This window comes from Stegodyphus dumicola, chromosome 2 (genome assembly GCF_044657685.1).
Source record: "Stegodyphus dumicola isolate Sdum_Otavi_A_Nest chromosome 2, ASM4465768v1".
In the NCBI taxonomy this organism is placed as follows: Eukaryota; Metazoa; Arthropoda; class Arachnida; order Araneae; family Eresidae; genus Stegodyphus; species Stegodyphus dumicola.
In genome coordinates, this window is record NC_140769.1 from 116,106,082 (window position 1) to 116,133,740 (window position 27,659).

The window sequence follows — 27,659 nt, forward strand, 5'->3', positions numbered from 1 at the left end:
TCGCTATCTCTGGGATGGGAGTCTAGCGCTTTACCGCTCGGCTAAGCCCTTCATATTATCAAATCTGTTATTTTTCCATTTCGAGCGAAAATCAGGGAAGTGTCTACCCGTACAACGTCCAAACGGAAAAATAACATGGTAAAAATGCTAAACGTACGACTGGTTGCGCAGAGACCATCTGCGCATGAACATGCCTTAAATGTGCCATGCGAATCGAGCGCCATTTTGTTCTCGAACGTGGTCGGATGGTGTGGTGGTGAGTATACGAGTGATATCTATTGTTCCAAATATTACTTTTTCTACTTAAATAAATAGTCTTTTTTAATTTAATTGTCATTTTAGTTAATTTTAATCAATATAATTTTTTTTTCTTGCACAGACCGCAATTATAGGCATAATTCGTTTTGTGCTGAATGTATAGGTAAGAATTATTTTTGATTTTGTAAATATTTAATTAACTTTGAATACAAAATTATTTATGAATTGTATATAGTTTATCGGTTTGTGTGTGCAGTTAAAAGGAAGAAAAAAAAATTCGTGTCGTTTACGTACTTATTCACCCATTTTTCTTATTAAATACTGCGAAATGTAATATATTCTTGTATTTCTGTGTTCTTTTGAACAAATATACTCATTTTTTCATGTTCTCTTTGATATCGGATTAATAGTAATGTTAAATATCTCGCTGAGCAAATATTTTGGTTATCTGCGCTCAACTTTCCAGACGTTATTGGAAATCAGCTTTAATAATGCATCTAGTTGAACATGCTTAGCCAGAAACATTAACATATTAACTTCAGCCGAGCTAGAGCGTGTAATATTAATACCAAAAGCCTAACATTCTATGTACATTTATTGTAAGCAATTCTAGTATTATTCTGTTATTTGTAGCGAAATTAAAAACTGCAGCAAGAAGCACTGGCTTTTGCTGTGATGTGGTTGTTTTGTTATTAAGCCCAGTTAATGGTCTCTTGCCTGTATGCAGCGTGGTGTGAGTGTGATGCGGCTATTCTCATTCTTGATTGTAAGGTAAAATTAAAATTTATAATTCATTATTTGCTTAAATGAATAGGTTTTCAATTGTAATTATTTATGTTAATTCATTTTTTAAAGCGAACTGGTGAATGCGATCTGGCGATCTTTTATCCCTGAATTTCTGCATGTATAGGTTAGTAAAAACTATATTTGTAATTATTTAATTTCAGTACAAAATGTGTATTAAATGTATATAATTTGTGTGTATTATTAAATTTCAGGATGTAGTTGCAGATTAAATAATTACATGGTTCTGCTCGATTTAGGGAAAGAAATGAATACGGTGTACTTAAAAGGTATTCTTTCAATGCTGTGCACATAACTCTATTTTCTTATTCAAACGTAATTGGATGGTGTGGCAGTGATTTTTTTTTTTTTTTTTTTTTTTTTTATGTGTGTGTGTGTGTGTGTGTGTTGTTGTTGTTGTTGTTGTTGTTGCTTATGTACTTATTTACACAAATTTCTTATTACATTCTGTGAACAGATTGATAATTTTGTTGTTGTTATTGGATGAGCATTGGTGCTAAATGTCTAGCTGAACAAATTAATATTTTTCTTAATATCCGCAAAGGGAATACTCAGATAACGCGCTATAAAGTGGGAGGAGAGTTTAGGTTGCTAGTTTAGATCTTCACTACGCTAGGGAGAAAGGGAAAAGCGAAGGGATATTTTCTTTCTATATGTAAATACTTGCTTTGGCTATCATGTGACTTTGCAGATGAATCGTTGTGCTGATCAAGTAACTTTGTTAGCATACGTGGTGCGTACGCTCATATGCTGTTTGTTGTTCCGTATGATCATTCGCTATTTAATTATTTTATTAGACCAAAGTATTATTATTTATTAGACTATTAAAATCTATTAAACGTCTAAATACTATTAAAATCATAATTATTTAATTACCGGAGACGGGCTTCAAGTTGCCATAAACCGCTATTTTCGCTATACTAAAAACATTTTAGAAAATAAAATTACTATTAAAATTATTAATGATTTAAAAATTAGATAAATAAGTATTACCAAATTAATTCATAATTATTTAAATAATATTAATACTGCGCTCCCAGTTGCCGTTTAATTACCTTATAAATTATTTTCTAAATAACTTAATGAACTTATAAATTAATGACCCTTATAATTAGTACAACAAAGTAGATAACATATGGTCTTTTTCTAACTTATCCTTCGCATGGGCACATTTTTAAAATTACTTAATATTTAATTATATGTGTGTTATTTATCTAGCTTTAACAAACAGGAATTAATTTCTAAAATAAATTAATTGTACTCCTAACAGGAATTATTTAGAATGAGAAAAGCACTCGCGGGTTATTTGCTTAAGATGACGGAAATCCGTTAGACGAACTACTAGTGTGCAACATTTTTACTGCTATCTCGCTGACAAACACTCTGTATCATACAAGCAATTTTTTAATCCCTCCTAATAGAGTTTATATTGAAATAAAATGCTTATAAGACTTTGAAATGCTAATAAGTTAATGTAAAATATTAAAGAAACAATATTCTGCTACTTTTCTAAGTCAAGTATATTTCACTGATTTCTTTACATAGCGGATTTTGGGGAGTTCGGTGTATCAGTAAAAAATTTAAACTGTTTTACAAAACTTGAGCAAAATTCTTTCACAGAAAAACAAATAAAAGTTAATTAAATTTATATCATCAAATCTTTGAATAAGATTTATCTTCATAGATTTTTCTGCTGTGTTGTTACTCATGTTAGTTTTTAATGGCAATGAATATAAATATTGAAATTTTTGCATCACCATGTTTGCAACAAATACATAACCGAAATATATTCCTGAAATATATTGTTACAAATCTTGTTTCCCTGCAGTTATGCAATTCAGAATTACATTTCTTTTGTAATGTGTGAAATGAAAGTTTTATTTTTTTAAATAGTAAATTCATGTATATTTGATCTTTTAAAATTTTTAACGTTACTTGCGTGATAAATATTCCATTTGCATGATCTTTACTGCATTTATATGAAGACCATATTTTAAAACATATTTAACTATTATTGTGGTTAATTGTAAAAATTAATGGTCAGAATTAAAAAGAGAAGTATAAACGGTAATAATGTTGGAGTTATATATATCATAATCTAAAATACTAAAGTGAAAAAAGTATGAAGATTAATTTAACCACATCAATAACTAAATTAGTTCTATGTGCATTGTTTACCTTTTTTTTAACGCAAACGCGTTACTGTATTTAGCCTCAGGCGATTTTCGCCTAGCAAGGGTTTCTCCCCTATATCGGGCTCAAGAGGGAAATTTTGTAAATTTTGTAATAATTACATGGCGTCTGAAAAGCGTCTTTTCACGTCATTTCCCTCTTGGCGTCAAAAAAATCCTTCCGAGGATTTGGCGATTTTCGCCGATTTAAGATGGCGGAAATAATTGCGCCAAGTGCCGGTTATGTCAAAAAAATCCTTCCGAGGATTTGGCGAATTTCGCCAATTTAAGATGGCGGAAAAAATTGCGCCAAGTGCCGGTTATCTGAGTGTTCCCACATCGAAGTTGAGCCAAAGTATGTTTTGCCAGGAAGCTAATGTGTGCTATTTTTTGAGATTCTGGCCATGTCTAGCCATATGCTTTTGCAGTGCCTTTCTTATTTTGTCTGCCATGGTCTACATGATTTGTTTTTAGAATTACAGTATTTTTAAATTGTTAAACTTGTACTTATCTTCAAACATGTCTTTTCACAACAGCAATATGGTAAAACTAGATATTACGGTCCAGATTGGTGAGTTTTAAAAAAATTGCCAAGTCGCCGAATCGATTGTTTTCGTGTGTTTTAGAAAATCGCTAACTCATCATATTGCCGGTTACAAATTTGAATTAATTCTGTAAACATGCAAAAATATCTAAAACAGGACTTCAAAAAAACACCGAAAAAGGTGAAGAATCGCCCACTGCTTGGCGCGTTTTTAAGAATTACACACACTCGGTATCCATGTACACATCGACCAATTTTTTACTTGAAGAAACATCTTAGAATTGCACAAAAATGACATTGCGCACTCCCTTGACTTTATCCATGTACACATGAACCTATTTTCATTTAAAAAGTCAAAGAAAATTGACCGAAACCAATTCTTACTCTTGCAAACGCCAAACAAATAAGTGTGCGATTCTGTACTTTACCTAAAGTATTTGAAAGTTAATAACAGGGTTGCCACGCTACCCGGAAAACCGGAAAAAGTCAGGGAATTCGGAAATTGGCCAAAAAATTCAGGGAAAAGTCAGGGAATTTAAGTGTTTTAGTCAAAATCTGGAAAAGTCAGGGAATTTCATACAACGATCCCGCCAAAAAAGGCGAGTTTTGCGCCGACATCAGAAGAGATCACTTTTTTAGCGAATTGTGTATCACGTGAGTGTCATTCGGGCAGTTGGCATAGAGCCAATTCTCGCAGCTCCAATTTGATTGTCTAAGGCAGGGGTCTCCAAACTTTCCAGCGTTAGGGCCATACTAATTACTCCAGTAAGTTCCGAGGGCCAAAACCATATTATCATTGTTGCCGGTGGTAAAAAGTGAAATAGTCCACTGATGAAAAAAAAAGTACGCAACGTTTAAAAAAGGCTGCAAATCGGACTAAAGTCCGCAAAACGGCAACACTGCATATTATTAATTTTCCTGTCATTATCTGTAATTTCTAGATTAGTCGTAGAGTACGAGCCATGAGGACTAACGTGACACGACATCTGGTGGACACAAGCGGAAATAGGTAGTACCTTCTATCGCTAACAGATGGCGCTAATAGCACGTACAGAAGTCAGTTCCTATGACACTGTTGTGAAATAAAATAGTGAGTACCTCCTTAAAACGTGTTTGTGCGTGTTTAAGACATCTTTGTAACAGTATTTTGATTTGAATTGTTGCTTTTGTGTGTGATTTAGTAATACGGAAAAGAAGCGAAAATTCAAAGATCAGTGGAACATTCAGTATTTCGTAATTGAGTGCAGTAACAAGGCGCTATGTTTGATTTGCAATGAAAGCATAGCCGTTCTCAAAGAATATAACATTAAACGTCATTATGAAACAACACATTTTCAAAATTACTCAAAATATACAGGAAGTTTGCGGACAGAAAAATTCGAAGCTATGAAGCGCGGATTGAAATCGCAGCAATTTTCATTTACAAAACTCAAAACTGAACAAGAGGCTGCAACTCGTGCCAGCTTTCGTGTGGCTCTTGAAATTGCAAAACTTGGAAAACCATTCTCCGATGGAGAAATGATCAAAGAATGCATAATTGCAGTAGCTGAAGAAATAGGCCCTGAAAAGGTAAATTTCTTAAAAACTGTCAGTATGTCAGCAAACACTGTGGCTCGAAGGGTAGAAAACATTGCTGAAAATATATCCTCTCAACTGTTCGACAAAAATGGACATGTTGAGTGGTTTTCTTTGGCCTTGGATGTGTCAGATACTGCTCAGGTGTTGATTTATATTCGAGGAGTAGATAAAAGCTATGAAGTGCATGAAGAACTTCTTCATATGTATAGTATTCATGGTGCAACTACTGGTACAGATATTTTTAAAGGAGTTGATATGGCCATTAATCAAAAGAAACTTCGATGGAAAATCTTGAAATGTAATACAACTGATGGAGGCAAAAACATGAGTGGGAAAGATAAAGGAGTGGTCGCTCTTTTGTCAAAGGCTGTAGAAAATGAAAGGTTGTATCATTCATCAACAATCGTTGTGCGGAAAATGTTTGGATATGTCTGAAGTTCTGAAACCAGTCATATCAACTGTTAATTTTATCAGATCTTTTGGGCTGAATCACCGACAATTCCGACAATTTATTGAAGAGATTGGAGAAAATGACTTACCTTATCATACTGCCGTACGTTGGCTTAGTTGTGGGAAAGTCCTTCAACGCTTTTTTGAACTTTGAGCAGTGATCGAAATTTTTTTGAATGAAAAGCATCGCCCTCTTACTGAATTACAAAACAACGCATGGCTGTGGAAGTTAGCATTCTATGTTGATTTGACAAAACATGTGAACGAACTGAATTTGAGATTGCAAGGAGAAAACCAGCATCTTCCTGATTTATACACTAATATCAAATCATTCCGGAAGAAATTGATACTGTTTCAATCACAACTACGAAGTAAATGTTTTTCCCATTTTAAAACATGTGAAATATTCAGTCACACTACTGAGACTGAGTTTTCTATCGATTTTGCAATCGAAACTTTGAGTGCTTTGAAAATAAATTTTGATACTCGTTTCTCGGACTTTGATGCCATTCCGAATCAAATTAAGATTTTTCAGAATCTTTTTGATACTGACATTGAAACCCTAGCCCCGGAACTTCAAATGGAAATGATTGATCTACAGTGCAGTGATATAATTAAGAACAAATATCAAAACTCATCTTTGTTGGAATTTTATAAGAGTCTTCCACTGACACAATTTGATAATTTGCAAAAATTTGCTCGTGGGCTGTTTTCTGTTTTTGGTACTACTTATTTGTGTGAGAGGACCTCCAAAATGAAGTACACAAAAAATGTTTACAGATCTAAATTAACTGATGAGCATCTTAAATCTCTTTAATAATTGGTACAAGTAAAATTAGTCCACAACTACAAACTATTGTCAGTGGAAAATCTCAATTACATAAATCTCATTAGTATTTCGTATGTTATTATGCTTGGTATAAGTTATGTTTTTATTTAAAATGTATAAAATGTTAGTTGGATTCATTTCAATAATTTGTTAGTTATTATATACTGAAGTTAAATTTTCTGCATATTATACATGTCTTTACTCATTACAATTCTGTGTTTCTTTATCCAACTTATCACAAAAACAATAACAATAAGCCTACAACAATGTTATGAGTAGTTAGCCCATGACCATATCAATGTAGATGTCATATTAATAATTATTCAACATAAAATTAGAATACTTCAGTAAACTAAATTTAATTTGCTATAAAAAATATGTTCTCTAAAAGGAGTTTTCAAGTATGCTAGCTCTCCGCGGGCCGGATGTGGCCCTCGGGCCGTAGTCTGGAGACCCCTGGTCTAAGGCAAAGCAAGTTTCCCGCAACTTTTGGTTTCCAGTAACCTCGAGAATCGCATGTGCAGTGCATGAATTAAAGAAAGTACCTGTTCTCGTATAAAACAAAATGGGTTTAATCCTAGTATACGGTACCATGGAGGTTAGAATCAAAGAATATGTATTGTAAAGAAGGAAAACCTCTCTGCAACAGATGTGGCTGTGGCTCCGTTCCATCATAGAGGGAAACAGCTGTGCATGTCTGATATATCTGTCGCCAAAGCTCGAAACCGGTGTCAAGTTCATAAAATGAATATTGTTTAAAATTTCTTTAAACTATAAAAGAAAAGAAAATATTTTTTGGCGCAAGTAAATTAATTCATGGATTAGTTATTTGGGGGGGATCTACGAAAATCCGTTTTTCAAATTATTGCGAAAAATTCAAGAAAAAACGTTTTTTGATAAAACGTTTCTTCTTGGATTTTTCGCAATAATTTAAAAACGGATTTTCGTAGTTTTCTTTTTTGTCAAAGAACGTTTCTTCTTAACACGTGTTTCTCAATTTCCTGTACACATCGCGGAGAGGGAAATTCTGGCCGCCAGGTTCCGTCGCCAAATCCCTTGGCAAATTTTCCCTCCGCTTTTTACATAGACGTTCTCTGGTTAGAATAATCTCCATGTATGGTACAGCGGGATTTGGCGACATAATGATGAGCAGTAAACGGGTCATTTTGTTCTTGACGACAAATTTCAAAATCATGCGAAGACCGTATCGTATACAGTCAAAAGTCGTTAATTCAGACACCCATAATCCGGAATGATCTATAATCCGGACCTCAAAGCTACAAACTTTCTGCGCATGCGTCTCGTTCACGCATGCGCACAGGCGTTTACGAGAGCGCGTAAGACCCTTACGGCTGCGAATATGTTTCTGCGCATGCGCGTTTAATGTGTAACAGAGTTATACGCTAAGCTAAAATTATCTAATTCAGTTAATGTTGCAGATTGCGTTGTTCCTTAATCTTCGAATTGGATCCGGCTTATTATTTTTTGCAGACTGTTAGAGCAATTTTATAAAAGTAAGCTTGAACTTTCGATTATGTCAAATAGAATTTCCGATATTATTTACTACAAAGCGAAAAAATGTTTTGAAATCCCAAATCTATTTATCAATTTCACGCTGCTCTGCGGCAGAAACGTCATTATTAGATTATGATAGATTAGAAAGATTATGTCAAATAGAATTTCCGATATATATTTACTAATATGTAATTTGTATCTACAAAGCGAAAGTATGTTTTGAAATCCGAAATCTGTTTATCAATTTCAAGCCGCGGATTGGAAGTTGATCTGTCAGCACTATCCTTATCTTCAGGGTAGATGTTTTTATTTTATTTGTTTTATAATTCCGTACTAAGTGTAGTATTTCATCTCGATGTGCTCCGTCTTTGATGTGATTTAAATCAAGTTCCTCGTCATTATAATTCGCTTCCGATGGTGAAGAAAGTGACCCAGAGGTTATTGAAAACGAAAACATTTCGATTGACAAATTAGTCGGTATTCTCAACAGAGAAATTATAGGACTTGAACAGCGGAACTTTCAGAGTCGTAGCTAGGGTTTTCAGCGCCCAGGGACAACTGAAGATTTCGCGCCCCCTACTGCTTGCCAAGGATGGAAAACATTTAATTCTAAAATGTCGTAACATCAGTTTGGCGCCCCTTGGATTCTGCGCCCGGGGACAGATCCCCCTTGCCCCCCTCTAGCTACGCCCGTGGGAACTTTATAACTAAACAAGAAATTATGTCTGTTTAATAGAATTAAAGAGAAAGTATTATCACATGAAACGAAGCAACTTACATTGAAGGAAATGTTTAATAAAGTAAACAAATAAATATTAAGCTTTTTCTTTTTTGTAAATTTTGATACCTTTTAGATCATAATTGTTCTTTATTTCATAAATTACGGTTTCATATTTTTAATTTTGTAATTTCTGCATGCCATCTTAGGAAGTGACTACCCGTACGACGTCGGACGGCTAGCTCAAACATGGTAAAAATGCTAAACGTACGACTGGTTGCGCAGAGACCATCTGCGCATGAACATGCCTTAAATGTGCCATGCGAATTGAGCGCCATTTTGTTCTCGAACGTGGTCATATGATGTGGTGGTAAGTATACGAGTGATATCTATTGTTACAAATTTTAAGTTGAAATTCAAATAAATTAAAATTCTAATGCTTCTTCCACTTAAATGAATAGTCTTTTTTTGGTAAAAGCGCAGAATAAGCTGTATCAACAAAGTTCAGTAGGAGGAACTGTGTGACGTCCATAAATGGGTGGGACTAAGCTTATGACGTCACAATGTAGTCTCGTCTCGCATTTACACTACGTGTACTTTCTATTTTCTCTTAAAAATAACAATAATAAATTGTTTATTATTGTACATTAATATCAAATTCTTTACTTTTGATTTACGTTTATAACAATTAAGCTTAGGCGTTACTCATAATAAGTATAATAAATTGTTGATATTTAAAATTACCATGATACAGTGAGCGAATTCTACCAATTATTAAAATGATAAACAACGTCGCAGTCTCTAATACTTGTAGAGCTTCAATGTTTTCAAAGATTTTTATTAAAACATTTATACAGATAAAAAAAATTAAATTCATATTGTGGAACATTTCAATTTTCTCATTGTTACAAATTACCTTCTTGCTACGTAACGACATAATTCCTTACATACCAATAATTAGACAATTTTCATTATTTTCTAAAAATTTTAAACTTTACATTTAATAAAAAAAAGAATATTTTTATTGCATATGAACATCATTACACAGCTTTCATATCAGTTTCTAAAATTCCTAAATCACGCCATATTCTGTGTAGGCATACTAGAATTCTACGCATTAATAAATAAAAAAATCTAATTTCTCAGAATGAAAGAAAATAATATAATAAAATAAATACTACAATCTTGGAACACAAAACAATGCTTCACATACGCACACACCACATATTATCAATGAAGTCATATTATCAAGTGCAATTACCATACCAAACACTACGTATTAAAATATGAGGTAAAAGTAACTTCAAGGGTTAAAGTTTACAGTTTTGCTACTGTTGAGTAGATCGTCGGGCTATCGATATATATCGTAAGTCGGAAAGCGTTATAAACATATCAAAACCAAAAAATTAAAAATACAATTTAAATGAAAAATGATATCTTAAATATAATTCACAATTAAAACAACAATACAAATTTTAAATCACAAACGATATGTTAAACATTGCACATAAATAAAGTTACATTACTGCTCGCCATCACACGCAACCTCGTTTTTCCTTTTACACAACGATCCGTATTCGGTTGAAAAACACCAAAGAATTCCACAAACTCGGTGTCCATGCGCTCATCCATATAGTTTCACTTAACGAAAAATCAGATAATTGCTCAAACTCGGCATTTCGCACCACATTGACTTTGCCTATGTGCACATCGATCTATTTTCACTTTAAAAAAAAATCCCAGAGTTTCACAAAATCGGCATCGCGCACAACCTCGGCATTGCGCACCACATTGGCTTTGCCCATGTGCACATCGATCTATTTTCACTTAAAAAAAATCCCAGAATTGCATAAACTCGGCATCGCGCACACCATTGGCTTTGCCCATGTGCACATCGATCAATTTTCACTTTAAAAAAAAATCTCAGAGTTGCACAAACTCGGCATTGCGCACCACTCAAAATCGTCTATACGTCTCAAAACCGTCTCTCTAGTAGTTTTATATTTGTTTCACAGGTGCTACTTTGGTAGACGGTGGCACGGATTTTGGCGAGTAATACAACTTATTGTAAACCCATTGATGGATAAGTTATTTATGGTAACCGATACTTTGTTGTCATTTTATTTAAAAAATAATGTGTTTTATTGTGCATAAATTCCCTGTTTTAAATATTATTTATGGCTTCTAAATATTAAAAATCAATTTAATTTTGCATTTTTATTTGAAATAAAAATTTTATTGTTTATCATATTTTATGAAATTTTATGTTGTGGATGATGTAACCAATGACGTCACCTTACTTTAAAAGTAATTGGTTTTTATATGTATAAATTTAATCTAATGTTTTAAACATTATTTATGGCTGTTAAATATTAAAATACGATTTAATTTTGCATTTTTTTAAAAAATGATTTTATTATGTTTGAATTTTTAAATAATTTTAATTCTAGGAGTGATGTAATAAGCTCTCTGATTGGTTATAGAATATTTGTGCATTAACGAGCTGTAATCAGCTCCCTGATTGGTTACTGAAAATTTGTGCATTTCCGCGCCGTTTTAAAATTAAATTCATATCTTCGAATTCCTTGAAAGATGTCTTCAAAGGTGTTATTTAAATTATGATTCCGATTTTTTTGTGGTACTTATCAATAAGCAATAGGTTAAATGACTAAAAAAATGTAAGTACATATTTTCCCTTTATTTTATAATTGCATACTTCAATTTTTGTTGAAAAAATTAATACACTGTTTTCAAAAATTGCTGAGATAATTATTGTCCATATGTTTTAATGTTAATTATATTTTATATAACGTATTTTAAAGTATTTGAATTTAATAATATTCTAATTCTTTTAAATGTTGGTATGATGGTTTTTAATTCGATATTCAATTTCAGTAATATTTTAATCTAATTAAACGTTGGCCCAATGTTTTTATTCTCTTTGCTGAATGAAGGTAATAGTAACCTTACTTTAGTATTTTATACTCATAGTAAATGTATTTATTTACCCTTGCTGCCATCTTAAAAAGCGATATTTTCAACAAAATATTAATCCATTACTTTTAACGATATTTATTTTATTTTTTATTATTATTATTTTTTTTTTTTTAAAGTTTAGAATACTTTACTATGCGTAAAAACAGCGTTTTTCAAGATGGCTGACGTTTGTAAAAATTGTGCCAACACAAATCGCCAAAATCCGTGCAACCGTCTACCAAAGTAGCACCGTTCGACAAATTGGGCATTTATACGATATTGCAATCAAACTTTGGTACTTTTCCTTTTCGCCGGCGCAAATCTCGCCAAGCAGACATTATTGGCGACAACATACATTATACACACAAAAAATATTAAAAAAATGTTAGTGCTAAGAATTCTTTTTTTTGAAGGCATAAACATTTTATTATCGCTTAAAATTTTATAAAAAGCCAATAAATAAAGACAATAAATTTATATAAAGACATTAATTTAAGAATTTACTATGCTTTTATGGTTCAACATCCTGTTTTGCTGGTTCATATCACGTGACCCCAAGCGATCTCATCTCACGTATACTACTCTACAAAAATATAATGCTCTCAGTAATTATCTACATTAATTTCAAGTTAAATCTTAATTTGGAACACAAGTTTAAATGCAAGAAATACTTCAATTCGTACGAATAGCTTACTCAGAAATTATGTAAAACTGCAGTGCTTTACTTCGCTAATGCATTCTCATTAGAATGGATGAATTTAACCCTTGACTTTACCTTTTCTATATTTTCGGCTTCGGGTAAGCGCTGTGGCATCCTAATTGATTTAATTGCCGAAAATGGCCTTAGACATAAAACTGAACTATCTGAATGAAGCGTTAAAGGTTACCAGCGAGAATATTCCGTTTGGCATCGGTTGTACCATTATTGGCGATTTTATCGCTTGTGCCGGCAAAACGGAAAAGTACCCAAACTTTTCTCCATACACCACTCAATAACGCTCTTTTTGCCTCTTCGCTCCAACTGATTAAAAAAATCCAGATTCAGATACTCATCCATTCTGCAGTAAGAACCGATTTTGACACACTTATCAATAATCAAAACATTCTTTAAGCAAAGAATTCTTTTCTGTATTTTCAGAAGTTACATTCAATATTTTCAATCCTTTGGTAATGATCGTTTTCAATCGTTTGGTATCTTAATAACATATTTGTCAGAGATAATTCGTTGCGTTAAATGCTAACACTACCACACACCACACAAAAGTAGATTTATAATTAAAATAATCTCGCGCAGAACATTATAAACCTACCATTTCAACTCAGTTAAAACTTCATTTAAGTTTTCTTTAAATACGAAGCTATAGCATACTTATAACTTGTTTTTAAGGAGAGGCGTAAACAATATTTCGTCGTAAAAAGGCGTGTCCAAGCATAAGAGAAGTAAACACAGCATCAACTGATGCAGCCTATTCTGCGATTTAGCCAAAATGTTTTCTAGATTTTTTGTTGAAATTGAAGAACGAAACATAGTTTTGTTTTTCTTCACAACACTGAAGACTCTTTCATCAAGTCTATCTTCTCCAGAACTGGCAAAGTCTTCAAACTGTGCAGCAGAAAATTTGTTCTGTAGTTCATCTAAAGCATCATTATGGCATTCATTTTCTTTAATTGTTAAAAAAATGGAAATTTATCAATAAAAAAACGAATCTTTTCAAAAGATGAATTTTCAATTTGTTTCAAATTTGCCACTTCAGCATTTAAAAGAACTTCATTCATAGAAGTTGACCGGTGTTATCGGCAGCGCTTAGCGGCACGTTGTGTTCGATGAGGAATGCAGTAAACAAACACTCTGCCAAAATGACATCGGCATTCGAATTCGCAGCCGAATTTGAAAAAAAAATCATACACTTTCTTTGACGTTGTTGAAGCCGAAGCATTAACTTCATGCTTTTTAGACTTAACATGCTTCACAATGTCGCTTCTTCCACCGTGACTTATTATGAAGTGACACACGCACACGCTGCAAAATGCATAGTTATTTCCTTTGAAGGATTCTTTAATTGTTGGAAATTCGGCTTTGTAGGCAGGCCAAAAATATTGAGTTTTTTTTTTTTTTTTTTAAACAGAATGCGACAATCCACGCTCGCTGAGTAATTCCCTTGCTGCTGAAGCGAACGCGAAAAAAATAATCTGGCGCCCACAAAGAAAAGAGTGGGAGAAACAAGTTCAGCGCATTGGATTGGCTGGTTAAGCGGCGAGTTGGGAGAAACCGCAAGTTACTGGATTCGAAGTAGTCGGTAGTTGGCGGTAAAACACGATGCAATTGGCAAAAATCGCTGAATTGGCGAAAAATTATAAAATTTCGACAAAAATCACTAAAAACACTTGAAAAAGGAAAAAAAAATCGTAAAAAATGGATTACGATCGTAAAGACAAACACATTTTCGTAAAAATTACGAAAAATTCGTAAAAGTTGGCAGGTATGTATAAGGAATAATATTTAACATTTATAAGAACTGTTCAAATACTCACTAACAGCAACACATGCATCGCAACCACAATGAGGTAACTGGCATATATTTTGAAAGATGGTCGGCATGTACTTCTACAGCAATGGTGCTAATTTGGTGCCAAGGTCGGACTAGAGTTTTAAAAATTTATAGCTAACTATCACAAATTCTGCAAAAACATGCCTTGTGGTATATAAAAATTTCTTCAAATTTTGTACATGCCAAACAGATCTCCTTTTGTGATCTAGTTTTGGCTAGCCTGTATCAAATAATATAACAAAACAGTTTGCATCATACAGGCAATCAGTCTCTTCAAAATTTGTTGCACTATACATGAACTATCTTCTCTGTAAATACTTCTGTTTGATAGTTCATAATGTAAACTTGGAAAGATTTGTTATGTACTGCTAAGTAACTTTTGCTGTATTTAATATTACTATTACATTAGTGTTTATAGAGTATAAACACTGAAGGGAAATATGATACCTCATGTTTTAAAGAAATTATTCTGTACTTTACTATAAACGCAGTTGGTATAGTCTATAAACAAGCTATTCTTTTTTCTAAAATTACAATTTTAAGTTTTTTAAATTATTGAATATTGTTCTGTTTGGATTATAATTATACTTACAAATTAACACTGCATTATTTAGATTATAACAAAGGACTGAACAGCTATTTGCCTAAGAATTCCTTTGTGGAATACTTTTTATAAGATAAGTTATTTGGCTTCCACGTTACACATGGAAAAAACCACAAAACTCTCATACAAACAATCCATTTACTGGGATTTGAAACTGGGTTGAACAACACTCCTCAGTTTTACCAATTGCCTATTGTGAACTATTTCCATTGCAGGAAAATACTGTTAATACATATTAAATATGGGTTCCACCAGTCACTGAGAAGTTATGACCACTGAACACTGGTAGTTCAACCCAGGTTTGAACACACTCAAATAATCTAGCTGCATGGTTGTTTTTCTCCATGTGTAACATGAATATGAGCTAGTTTCCTTCAGAAAGTTCTCCACAAAGGTATCCCTGTCCTTAGGCATGTAGCCCTTGTGTACTTGTGCTATATTAAAATAACCTAACCTTAAATTTGAATGCAGTTTTCACAGTTATGGTAAATCACACATTTAAGGTTTTTTTTTTTTAAATTTCTTGGACTATAGAGAAAATAGTTCATTATCTGTAATATGTGTTATTGATCATTTTGTATTCCTAGACATCCATACCCTTTTACCCATTAGGCCTTTAACTGTAATAACTCATTTGCATCATTGGAAAAAAACATTATATCTATTGCAATGATTCATTCACTACCACTTGTTTTCCTATATTCTCCTTTTTCTTTATAACACACATACACGTCTAAGTTTTTGTGCTTTTGTTCTCATCATATACACATCATCATATGCATATGTGTATACACATACATTCTTACTTACATATATGAACACATACATCCATATATACATGCATACATATCTATATTTCTGAATTAGGTCCTGATAAAGGAACAGTGCCAAATATTATACAGAAATAGATAAATTATGTGTTTAATAGACAATACAGTGGCTATTAAAATAACGCCTTTATCAACCAGTTAAATATCCTTTACTTGCTTCAACACAGCCTCTTTCTGCTCAAACATTTATAGATTTAGAAAGGACATCATCAGTAAGCGAGGAGATATCATCAGTAAATTTTCAAGTCCAAGTGTAATGTAGAATTTTATGAAATTAACTAAAACATGTGTAATACAGAGTAATGACACATTTTTATATTTTAAAAAGAAATTAAAAGACATTCATAATTGGAGGACATCAAAATCAAAACATACTGATATGGCAACGAAATGAACTGAAATATAAACAGAACCTTAGTTTTAAAAATGTTATGATACTTCTTTAGTATTGCAGCTTCCATTTTTTTTTAAACATCAAGCTGGCATCAGAATTATTGCGAACTTCATGTCTCATGTACACTTTGTTACTGCCCTGCTTCCTCAATTGGTTTTAATATAGCATAAGAAGCATTCCAAGGTCTCGAAGATTTTTGCTATATTAACTCTGCAAAGTAAGATTCATGATGATAGTGAAACGTGCCTCTTCAATTTTTTTTCCACCACTTAGCGAAGCTCCACAGTCTTTATATATTTTATATATGAGCAGCTGTTGTTAGATCAAGAAAATAAAATTTTTTGTCTGCAGAAAAATATCTGTAAGCTGGTATTTACCAGTTCTTGTCTTTTATATTCTCACCAGAAGTTTGAATAAGTTTTCACTCCCTCTTGTAGATGGTCGACAACTTTTGGCATGAGTGTGGATGGCTCTCTATTTAGAAACTGAGCGAGAAAGAATTTTTCAGTTTTTTGGCATAACTTGTCATTTATACAGCATTATGGAAGAATCATGCCAGTTTTGGTTTTTTGTTGTATGAACAGATTTTCTGCTATGTTCAAAAGTTTTTCAGGGCCACCTATTCACATATTTGGTTGGCGGATCATATGCAGTGAATACATCCCTCTCGTAAAAATGTTTCAGTGAATAGTCACATTTTTGTAGTATTTCTTTCATTTTATGCTGTTACAAACAGTATTCTGAAATCACTAAACCAACTGTTAAAACATATACTTTTCTTTAATTAGCAAATTTTCAAGCTGCACCTCTAAATGCTTTCACTGATGGGAAATTTTATTGAATGTCCATTTTTGCATATTCAAATGTGATGTAAAATATGTGCATTTCTTGAAAGAAAGATGTAGCAAGCATCTTCCTCACTTCTCAGTAAATTAAGAATTTTAAGATTAAAATATAAATAAAATTCATTAACATATAGAATACTGAGAGCTCTTCTTGTGATGAGAGAATTCTGAGTGATTATGAATTATTAACATTTGCATGGGAAGAAATATGATCATATGGTCTCCTTGAAGCTCTTCTCATTATAAGCAAACTGTAAATCATCATTGTTGGGGCTGCCAGATGTTTCAGAATAGTTTACATTGACGATTCATCAAAAATCTTGACAATTTTAACCCCTTCGCGCCGACTGTCACGTATACGTGCCAGCAACGAACACACTTATCTACCGGCCGACACGCAGGCGTGACAGAGCATTGTTGCATTTACTACCGACTGTCACGTATTTGTGCCAGTACCTTGGAACATTTTTCAAACTATAATTTCTGCCACAAGATGGCACTGTATGTCCATATGGTTTCAGATACATGTACATTAGACCTTCTACTCGAAATGAGAGAAGCATGACTCACATACACGTGTTTTTGATTATATAAACAAACGGGGAACTAAATGTTCAGAATGGCGTGATTTATGACGTCTCTTTAAATCGCACTTTATTCGCACGTGGTAGTTGTTTATTGTAAGTAGAAGTTTTATGTGCGCTAAAGCGTTGAGTATTTCGGTTTACAGTTCAGTTTTTAGAAAATAATTAGATCTTGTTAGACGTGAATTCTTTCTGTTTTTACCGTTTCAATGTCAAAACGTCGAAAATGTTTAACAGAGCATGAAATAGCAGAAATGATGCAAAATATTTCAGGTATTGATTCTGAAAGATTAACTGAAAGACATTTTCCAAAACTTTGTTCAGAAGAGACTGATAAGAAAATGAGATGACGATGCTTCGTTTGTTCACATTCCCGGAAAAATCCTCCAAAACGGCAAATGAGTTATTACGAGTTCAAGGAATGTAACGTAGGACTGTGTGTAGATCCCTGTTTTCAAATTTTTCATACGAAAAGAGAATTTTAAGTAATATATTTAGTTTTCACATGTATAATGTTAAAAGTCATGAAACGGTGAGTAATTAAAATAAAATGTGTAAAATATGCATTTAAACAAGAAATAAGGTAATTAAAGTATATATATATATATATAAATATCTATAAAGCATAAGCCGTTTAAATACTCTATAGAGCATTATTAAACAATGCGTTGATACTTCGAAATTTCATGGATTTTTAGGCTTAGTAGCAAAAAAGCCCCCGGCCCTGGAGAGACACTCGCGGAAGACATTGCCGGCCTCCGCAATAAGCGCGCGTTTTCGCTACCCGGCTCGAAGGGGTTAAAAAACAGGATCCATAATAATAAGGAAGAAAGAATATCACATCCTTACGAAAGCTTGGTTTAATTTATATGACTACAGCACATAAGGGCTATCAACCTAAAACGATGGATGTCTTTGTGAAGGACTTTCTGGGGGAAACTGGCTCGTATCTACACTAGAAAAGCCTGGAATCCATCTTTGAAGGCATTTTTAAGCCTTAAATTGATATTAGCTTTCTATGAAATTACCTTGGCAGCTTCACAAGGGCTCATTCATATTAAAATTTGAATGTATTTCACAGGATAAAAATTTGTTATTTAAATTTAGTGTGGGTGCAATATATTTTTCAAAACTATTCAGAGCAAACTTATATACACATTAAAAATTCTGAACATGCAAAAACTAAAAAAAATCTTCCAGTAGATCTTTTGTTTAAATATAATACATGACAGTTTTTCCATCCAAAGATTATGTATATAATTTATATTTAAACCAGATTCCTTTCAGATATACAATAAAATAATACAAGTTGTCACATTTATTACAAAATGTTCGTAATTTTAAATTAATTAATTATTCATTTGAATAATATATAGAGAAACAAATATTAATTTTTTTTCTAATACAATGATGAAATTAAAGCACAAAACACTAATTATTAGATGAAATGTATTGGAAATATTAACAGAATGAAATTAAAACTAAAATCTCATGTTTCTCAGTGATTTAAAATAAACACAAAGTTATATTGGAAAGCTATACATGTTAAAATGTTAATATTTGATATGTATTTAGTTAGCATATGTAGTATTTTCAGAAAAATTATCTCTGCTTCTGAAATTCATATTGCACAAACATGTTTCAATTTATGCGCAGAAATTTACTGAGCATAAGGGGCATATCTTTGATGTGACATCATCTTACACGTAGTTTGGATGTCACGTGACCTCCCTGCGCACTTGGGAAAATAGCGCTGACCAAGTAGACAGATGTCTTGTTTTGCACCCGCTAAGTCTTTCTGCACCGATGGGCGAAAAATCAAGCATAGGTGCAAAGGAAAGGTATATAGAAAGAGGGGCAATTTCGTATTTGAGGAGAGTAAAAAGGAACTTCATACATCTTGTACGAGTTCAAAAGCCCAGGAAGAAAAGATGGGACAAAATAAAATTTAAAATAAATGGTCAAAAAATAGTAGGGGGGGGGGAAAGGGCCTATAGAAAGAAAAGGAAAAAGGGAAAGAAGTAGAAAATATCCTAAAATATGATTGTGTCCATGAGTGTAGTTAAAAGGAGAATTTGTCTTCATTTACAATAAATAGTGTCTCACAGGTGTGTGTGTGTGTGTATCGTGAGTGTGTTTGGTAATGGTGAATAGATGTGTTACTGGGGGGGGGGGAAATGACGGTGTTAAAATGCTTTGTATCAAGGTATTTAGCATGGAATACAAAGTAATATGTATGCTTGCATCCTGAGATATCAACAAAAGTCATCAAACAAAAGTATATATTAATTTAACTAAAGTAACTTATGCTATTTTCGTTCCCAACATTTTTCAAAAAACAGCAGCAGACAAACAACATAGAACCATATACAATACAAGACCACAACTGCACACACACACAATTTAACTATCATAATTTATTACAAGATTAATTATTTTACTATCATAATTTATTACTAGTTAATTAATGTTAGTATAGCACAATGAGGCACACTGTTATTTATAGCTCATAGTTCTAAGAATTTATTAAAGGAAGTGAAGAATAAACCATCCCTTACGTAGGGACATTTAAGAGTGAATTTCGAGAAGTATGAATGTAGCCTTTTAGCAATAGATGCATTAGGATTTAAATAACATAACTTCTTAAGCTAAGAACACCATCTGAAGTACTTTAGAATGGAAAAAGACTTCATAGGGGTCAATAGGCTTTTTTTTTCAAAGCAGAAAGGATATACATTCAGTGATTGTTTTTCACTTCTGCAATGTTAAGCGTTGTAATGAATTAATACTTTCTATTTGCTCATTGCCTTCTGTAGATTTAATAAATTTCATTTCCAATATTTAAAAAACGCTTATTCGCTTTCTTATAAGATTACGAACTCTAGGATAATAATTATTAATAATCAAAGCTATCTTTCTTTCTTCCTCTCCCGCCTTTTTTTTGTCCTTGTGTTGCATTGGTACTATTTTTTTTTATTCTTTCTTATTTAGGAATTTTGTTTTGCCTATTCTGCATCGGACATTATAAAATTTTTACCGCATTAAAAAGTAGTAGGAGCTGTAAAATAAAAATGTAACTCATATGTTTTATAGCCAAATTTTCTGTGATAACTTAAGACGACCACCTCTTAAAATGACCAGTCTTTCTGAAAATATACATAAAGCATTGCTTTTAAACAATCGTCTTCATCGAAAACCAAACCTTTTAGACATGCTGAAGATTGTCTTAGAAAGGCTATAATGTATTTTGTAAATTTCTTAAATTTAAATGATATTCGGCATAGCTAGAACATTTGGCGCCCAGGGCAGGCTCTGAGTGTGTCCGCCTAGGCAGTCTTTGAATTTGTCTCTCCTCTTGGTATAAGCAAATGGCTGAATGTAAAAAAGACAAAGAGAAAAATACATTAAAAATCTACCTTTAATTCTGAAAAAAATTGTAATGCCATCATTTTAAAATTTCAAAACAGACAAATATTTGTTTGCAAAGCCACCTATTACAGAGTACTCAGCAGTAAAATATTACATTATCTGAAGAACTGTGTTTTAGAATAAATAGTAAAACGTCAATAGGACCCACCTTTTCATATTCCCGTTTCGCTTTCTTTAGTAATAATAACGGAAATAAAACTTCTCTCTAACTGAGGGAATAATTAATCTTTTGATAGTCCTCAACCGAGCTCTGCTTACATTCCAGTTACGCACTGCAGTGGGCGCAAACAAACGCAGCTCATATTACAAATTTACTTCTGACAAATATCGCTCGTATTTGAAAAGAAAAAATTGCTTAATCTTGCTACCCCCTCCCCAAGTAGGTTTAATGCACCAAAATCACAATTTAATTGATATTCGTAATTTTCAAGTTTTGAATGAATAAAAATGGTATAAGACTGCGTAGCTGTGGAAATCTCGCGGAGATTCCTTTGGATACACTAATCTACAGAAAAATTTATCTTTCTTCTTAAATTAATTTCATAAAGTAGTTCAGAATCATATTGTTCTTTATTTGCTTGAAAGATTCACAGGACTAATCTCCATCAAATATTATTTCATATGAAATTGGCGCCTCAAAATTATGCTGTCTGTGGCGAACTAACCCCCTCTAGCTACACTACTATGTCTGACATCACATGAATTAAAGAAATGAAGATGGAATTTTCGTATATAATTAAAAGCCTTAATTAACTTTATTAGAAAAATACAAAGAAAATGGAAGCAAATTATCTGAATAAAAATGTGTGTCTATAAATTACAAGACGTGTGAATATATTGTAAATTTAAGTTCTTATTTCTGCATTTTAGCTCTTTATTAGCACTTGGAAGTAGGTCTTACAATTTTTACTCGAGTGGAAAAATTAAAACTCGCTTCTTTTTAAAATAGGAAACGTTGCAAAACCACATGCTATAATACCTATGATAAGGAACTCGCTGACCAATTATGTATTGATATGCAATATACATCAACTTATGCACCATAAAGAATATAAGGAGCAGTGTTGCAAATCATGCATTAGCTTCAAATTTTTACCAGTATTAAAACTATTTATTGTTAAGATCCTTTAGCGGCCCATGGTAATATTGCTGAAAACAGCTAGATCAACTCCATTTCACATTCCGGCGAATGAGCTGTCTATATAGGAGTTTTTCGTGGTTCCCTCTCCAAGAAAAGATGTATACTTTTATAACGTGTAAAAATGCAACCAGCATCTCTTGAAGCGAGGTTGGTAACATTAGCAAAATTGGACTGGCTTTTAATGGATGGAAAAAAAAAAAAAAAGTATTAAAAAAAGGTATGACATATTGTTTCATATATGATACTTTTTGGAAGTATAAATGAGATCATAAAGATTCCGAAGATTTATATAATACCTTTTTTATTTAATAAATCAGTAACTGAAATTGAAAATCGTACTTGGATAAGGATGTGATAATCAATTTCAAGGAGAAACTGAGCTTCAATTTGTGCACGCTATCCCTTGCTGCAGCACCGTTATGAAGGCATCCCAATTTGATTGCATCCTTGCCTCATGATAAAGTTCATTGAATTACCTAAAAAAAATTATAGTTCCGCATTCTAACCGTTACGTAGCCAGGGACTGTTTCCATCACTGAGGGGGGGGGGACTGTAAATATATTTCCTCGAAAATCCATTCTTCAAAAAAATAGTGAGCTACTTTTTACGTTTTCAAAGTTTATTGAGGTCATTATGTTTTAACTCAAAATGATTCATTCAGGTTTTATCCTGTTAAATAAAATGAATTTTAAAATAAATCTTTCATGTGATATATTAATTTAACAATAAATAACAAATACTATACTCGGGGGAAAAAATCTGAAAACTAGCAGCCTCATGAGTAGCCGAAAGATTAAACCACTGAATACTGGGAGTGCGATCCCAGGCTAATGGGTTAGCTGCAGGGTTGGTTTTCAGGATTTTCCCCTTGTGTTAGGTGAATACAAGCCACTTTGCCTTAAAGTCCTCCGCAAAGGCATCTCTCCTAGGCAGATAGCTGTTGCGTGCTTTTCTATATCTGTAAAACCTAACCTGAAAACTAGCAACAAAAGAGAATAACGTATGAAATCTCCTTATACAAATATCTCATTCTTTTATAATCGTTTAGAAGTACCATACAAAATATTCTGCGCCAATGAAATTATTACAATGCATTATTTTTTAATACTAACAAAAGTGATGGTTGAAAAGGATATGGCATTTCGAAAGGGAGCACTTTTGAAAGTAACTCTTTACCTAAAAACGTAGATGATTTTTAATCTTGTGTTCAATCGAAAACTTGTTCTAAATGCATTGTGCAGGACCTCTACAAAAGTCAATAAACGTATGCAACCACCTGTGGCCCCAACAAAAGTTACTCATTCCTTTCCCCCCATTTGAAAATTTGTCTCAGTGTGACTAATTTTCCTTTCAAAAATTAAACCTATCTGCTGAAGGAGTTTTATTTTGATAATGAAGAGATTCAAAGAAGTGAAACATGTGTGTTTAGAAAAGAAAGGTATCTGTGAGAATCGTCCCGTTCGTTATCTAATCACGAACTTCCACGCAAGAGGTTTGTATTTCGAATAATATTCATCAATATCAGTTCTTAATATTGATGCTTTCCTTGTTAATTGCTCCGGGTTAATTTCTATGTTATGTGCTTTTCCATGTTAACTGTTCAATTTTTACTCAAAGTGATCTCATTAAAGATAATAGCTTCTAAAGGAATTCTTGACTTACTTATAAATCGTTTTCTATCTTTCACCACAATCTTTTTGATGACATAAAGAACTTGAACATATTTCAAAAACAGTGTGTGTTTTTAAATTAAAATTAAGGGCCTATTAATCTCTTTAAGCTATATTTCAAATATTAGGAATAACTGTTTTAAATTTTATACCAGAGTCTATCAAACAAAACAGTATCATCTAAGTGCATCCAGAAAGTCCTCCACGAAGGCATCCCTCCCCTTAGGCAGATAGCCCTCGAGGCTTTGCTGTAATTAAATAACCTAACCTAAACTTCTAGTGAATCCACCTTGGTTTACCAGCCAGTGCAATTCCCGCCGTAAGTTACTGTTAATAGAAAGCTCATTTAGAAAGACTTACCTTTAGTTTCAAAGTGCACTCTCTTTTCCTGAATATCTTCGCCCGGGTATACTAATGATGTCTTATCTTCAAAACTATTAATAAATTTAAATCCATAACCCACGATTGGCCGAGTAGGTGAAATCACGGGACACTGGTAGTTTAACTGAAGTTCAAATTCCAGCGAAAGGGTTGGCTTTTCGTGATTCCCTCTATGTGTAATGTGAGCATAAGTCTTTCTTTAGAAAACTGTGATTAAAGATTTCTTTCTTCCACTTATCCAGAGTTTCTTAAACTGTGGGTTGCTAAAAATTTAGCAATTTTGGTATTTCTTTAACTTATTATAATAATTTTACAATTACCAAATGCTTTTAAATAATGTACCTGAAAATACATAAAAATAAGACCTTACAGACAAAGAAAAACTGAAAACGTCTCGAAGCATTTTTTTTTTATAATAGAAACTTTCATTTTACTTTAATTTTTAAAGTCAATGACCTAAAACTTCAATAATATATTACAGTACAAGTGAAGAAACTGATAGTTTCACTCACGCATGTGTCGGATTTACGCAATGCTTATGGGGTCCCGCAAAATGTCCGTAAATATTAGGGAGTCCCCCCCCCCCACGCCCAAAAAGTTTAAGAAACCCTGCACTAATCAAAAAGTCACGTGCTTTCCCATATTCGACTAAAGAAATAAATTTCCATATCCTTATCACATTAATTCATTCCTTTCCCAATGAAAGTGCAACTTTCACCTTGGCTTAGCATTTTCCAGTATCAAGGCCATTGAAATTGAAACTCAATTCATTACTTACACATTATCTAAGTAACACCTTCATTCATATTACTTCTCAAAAGTATACATTAGTATCAGTAGCATAGAACTCTTGGGCCCCTATGCAAAAACTTTTCTTGAGCCCAGCCCTCAAAATTTAGATACTAATAAATAAATAAATAAAGGTTTTAGATTTTAACGGCCATCCAGAAGGGTTTTTTACGCTCTCGTGCTGCTGCTATCGCACTCCTGCTAACCAAACTTTTTTTTTTTGTCTTTTTTACTCGTAGCTTTATTATTAAGCATCATTTTCTTCGCATTTACACCACAAACAGTTCAACACCAAAATCACAAAGTTTTTAAAAGCTCAATAGCAGCACATGTTTAGAACATCCGATGCAGCGGAAGGACCATTACTGAAAAAAATTACTGAACCTATGAGCGAATGGGAACTGAATAAATTCAATTAAAAATATAATTTATACCTGAACTTCACTTTTGGTAATACCATCCTAAAAATAAAATAGATCCATAAGTAGGATGCATGACTTAATTAACATAATTATAATTTATTAAGGCAGAGAATAAAATATATGAAATTTATCAAGCAGCATTATATATTTTACACTTGTAAGAACTGAACATATTTGAAAGGAGATAAATGACATTTTATTTATGTATTACTAACAGTTAGTTTTATATTGATTTTATTTTATATCTCATTTTGTCACATGCTTGCTCAGTCTAGAGATTGCAGATTTTCTACCAAGCGACATAAGTTAAAATGAGAAGTAAAATCATAATCAGCATTATTCACAACAAAAGACTGGCTGTTGTCACTGCTGCTGCTTACCTAGAGAGAGAACTCCTGATCAGAACAAGCCTGAAAGGCCTGATGTAGGTACGATTAGCAAGTTCTGAAAGTTAGCTGGGCTCTGTCAGACTCCGTTTGTGTCATAGCTTCATGTAGAGTTCCAGAGGTTGTGACTCAGTTAATATACTTTAAGGTTCTAATAAGCCACTACAGCACCAGAGGTGATAAGTTGTTTTGCATCATTTTAGGTCTGACTAGATGCGAAGAATAAGTTTTCTATGAATTTTTACATTTTATCTTGTGACTATGGTAAGGGTTAATGAAAAGCAATAACTCGCTTTCATATGCAGAGATAATTTTTAAGGGCAAGCAGTTAGTTATAAGTAATTAAATTAGGTGTAAGATAACCTTAGTCATTATGGATTTACATGGACAATATTAAATTTTATTTATTTTTTAACAATATTTGTTAAAAAAGGCCCTATTAAAATCCCAATCTAATAAAATTTCACAGTTTAAAATACATGTAATTTATGACATCGATTCTTAAACGAAGTCAAATTGAAACTAAAAATATGGATTAGTGGTCAAAGACTACACAATTTAATTTCATTTTAGGAGGGCTCAATAACGCTATCATCGTAACAAACTCAAATGTCGGCAACGGTAATCCAAGAAGAATAATTACAAATTATCAGAGCTGGCAGGACCTAATGCAGGGAGCACGTGGAAGTCAGAAACCCACTCTTGTCTTACACTCCAAAAATCTCGGTTTAAGTACTGTCTAAGTGATTTGCATTCTAGTGAAAAAATAGAAATGGGAAATTATAGTAAGGGCTGAAATTGTAAACAATTGGGTAATTTACATAATAATAATTGTACATATCTTATTCTTTTTTGTATGAAGAATAAATTTGCTTTTCTTTATGTATTCAGTTTCTTTCTTCCACGTTTCCTTTTCATTTTAGAATTTTTGGATATAATTAAAGATTTCTGATATTCTAAATAAATCAAATGCATTTAGAATGTATAGAAAAAGCTGCTAATTTTATTTCTTTAGTAATATGAACATTCAGAAGAAATATGAAATATATATGGTAAGCTTCGGTTAGAGAGCTCAGGGTTGCCACTCAAACAGGAGAATGAAATTCCCTGACTTTTCCAGGTGTGTTTCAAGAAAATTCCAGTCTATCCGCATAATGTACGTTGGCTGTGCTAAGAGGTAAATTAATTACGGTATTACTTGTATTGTGTAGCAAATTCACTTAATTATTCAATAAATCCCAGAGGACATTTATTCTTAATTATTCTTGGTATACTTTGATAATTTTGTTTAGTTTTCCACTTAAGAAACTTAATAAAATTTAAGATATATACATTGGATAACAAATGTATGTTTTATTTAATTAATACTCATGATCATCACCAGTTCAACACGAGGCTAATCCGGTCCTTATAAATCACAACGCAATGCTAAATAGTTAGGTTAGATTTTAGGTAAATTTAATTTGCGTGAGGTATGTTCTTAAAAGGCACCTTAACACTTGAAAACACAAATATAATTATAATAGTTTTTGTTTTCTCCCTGAAGATTGAGATTAGAATTTTCCCAATCTGGAATAAAATAAGGCTTTTTTTGCAGACATTCTGCAGCTAAACGAAAGAAAGAAATCTATTTTAATAAATTGAGGTATTTTATATTAATTTCGCAGCATACATAAGGAAAAAATATGTGCATTAAATTTCGTGATGGTATGTCATCATACTGCTATAATTAATTTCAGGATTATGCCAGTGAAAATTTCCTGAAATTTGGAAATATTATTTACTAATAATA

At 32.5% G+C, this 27,659-nt stretch overlaps 1 long non-coding RNA gene across 1 annotated transcript; it reads left to right on the plus strand.

The window, feature by feature from the left end:
- The first annotated feature begins 378 nt into the window (after positions 1–378).
- LOC118204770 (uncharacterized) lies at positions 379–26,705 on the plus strand. Its single transcript, XR_015039324.1, has 5 exons — positions 379–421; positions 1,114–1,168; positions 1,257–1,331; positions 9,077–9,237; positions 26,441–26,705. It is a non-coding gene; the product is annotated as an uncharacterized LOC118204770 (long non-coding RNA).
- The last annotated feature ends 954 nt before the right edge of the window (positions 26,706–27,659 follow it).